The sequence below is a fragment of the Myotis davidii genome, unplaced genomic scaffold, assembly GCF_000327345.1.
Source record: "Myotis davidii unplaced genomic scaffold, ASM32734v1 scaffold266, whole genome shotgun sequence".
NCBI classification, from domain to species: Eukaryota; Metazoa; Chordata; class Mammalia; order Chiroptera; family Vespertilionidae; genus Myotis; species Myotis davidii.
In genome coordinates, this window is record NW_006300032.1 from 2,548,608 (window position 1) to 2,550,627 (window position 2,020).

General features: G+C 34.9%; 1 protein-coding gene across 1 annotated transcript in view; it reads left to right on the forward strand.

Annotated features, from left to right (window-relative positions):
• The window catches only part of PERP (PERP, TP53 apoptosis effector), a 13,914-nt gene extending 12,669 nt beyond the window's left edge, over positions 1 to 1,245 (forward strand). The window contains exon 4 of the mRNA XM_006776192.2: positions 15 to 1,245. The gene's annotated coding sequence lies outside the window, so the exon portion shown is untranslated. The remainder of the gene's footprint in view (positions 1 to 14) is intronic.
• The last annotated feature ends 775 nt before the right edge of the window (positions 1,246 to 2,020 follow it).

The following is a 2,020-nucleotide window of genomic DNA, read 5'->3' on the forward strand; positions in this document are numbered from 1 at the left end:
ACACAACTAACAATAGATGACAGAAAAGAAACTGTTTTTCCCAGAATACTTTGAACCTATTTGTCAGGGAGGGGAGCAGGGCACTGTTCATATCATTAGACTAGTCAAAGCGCTAAAACAATTTTCGAGAAACTATTTCTTACTTAAATGGTGTTATAGTTTCATATTCGTCTTTTATATATATTTTATAGAGTGATACAAAACTTACTTCTTTTAACAAATTACCTGTAATATGCCAATATTTTCTTAATATCTGTCCATATAATTTATACCGCATTTGTAAAAGAATCTGAATATGAAACTTACCACTTTATAAGGTAAAAATAAGAAGACTTAAAAGATTTAAGTAATCTGATCAAGTGTCTGTCTGTCCCGGATTAAACTAGATCTATTAAGGGAAAAGAAAAGGGAAATATTGGTAAAAAAATTGTCAGGGACCAAATATTCTAAAAGAAATGGAAAAAAATAAATATTTTTCCAGCCTTTGGCTAGTTATGGAAGGCAAAAGAGTTTCCTAAATGCATATCATTTGTGAGAATTTCTAATTCGCACCCTGAATAATAGATCTTTTGCTAAGCTTCACATTAACTTGATATGTCATTTACGAAAGTATTCTTTCATGACCAAAACCTGTTGCAATAGTAAGGTCTTCTATGCAAGGAAATGCTAAGATGAAATTTTCTCTTTAAAAATGGTTGTAGGGGTGGGGTGTGGGAAAATGATATATTAATCTGTATTGTTTTGTGTCTATATGTTAAAGATCAGAGTTGATTGCGTTGAAAGATGGGTTGGGTCTAAGTCATTGTGACTGACAGGTATGATCAGGTTGTGCAGCAAAGCATTAGGAAGGCCATTCCTAGCACAAAAGAAACATTAAAACAACCTTGGGAGAAGAAATGACTTGAATTTCTCATGTCAGTTGAGCAGGCTCTACTCGTATAGACACAGCTTCTGATAGATTATAACTGTAAGTAAAAACTTAAATATAGTAAAAAACCTGGTCTTCTTTGGTAAGCTGATTTAAAATATCTGGTATAAAGCATGCAACAGGAGAATTCAGGGATATGAGATCTCTGAATGGGAAATATAGGATATATCACATGGGTTATTATTTTTTTACCATTTGTATTTACATAACAAAAACCAATTCATTTGATATATCGAATTATTATTTTGTAAATTGCAGGATAAGCAATTATAGTTTTTATTATGAATTTTTCCCAATAAACCAGATATTCTAATGTTGTTTCTAGTTTGCAGTTTTTTAAAACATTTTTCTTCAAATCTGGGGAAGGGAATTTTTAAAAAATGGTTTGAGTTGAGGTAGTAAGAATCTATAATAATAAAAGCATAATATGCTAATTAGACCGACGTCCTTCCAGACGACCTTATGATAAAGCCAGGGCTGTGAGGGAAGCCCGGTTTCCGGGTGCCAGAGGGAAGCCGGTGCCAGCAGCGGAGGGAAGGAAGGCCTACCTTGCACGAATTTTGTGCATCAGGCTTCTAGTATTTGATAAAATGAAAAGTTGCTTCTTCCTTGAGATGGGGTCTTCTTCATTCAGGTGGTGGGACAGCAAGCAGTCTCTTTTCCTTTTTGATCCTGCTACACCACGGATTGTACCTTAATTCTGCTATGGCGTATAATGTAAAGAAGGGTTGCAGAATGGCATGGTGGGAGAAGGGAAGTATTTCTTCTTAGTGCTGTTAGCCATTTGGTCCTTGACAGCTATTTTTTTTTTTCTATGCTTCTCAGAATATCAGGTGAATGTCTCCATAAATTTAGAAGAATATGGTCTGGGTTATTTACACCAAAAGAAGCCCAGACTGCTGGGGGATTTGCAGTGGTAACCAACAGTGTTAAAAAAGTCATCTTCTAAAAAAATAGCACAGCTAATTCAAGAAGATAATGGAGACCTAAAGATTAAGAAACTGGGTCTCCCGTGGTACATGAAAATGACTCTCAGATACAAGGTTCTCTAAGACATGTGCTCTTGTTTTTTAATTTTTTCCCACGCAACTT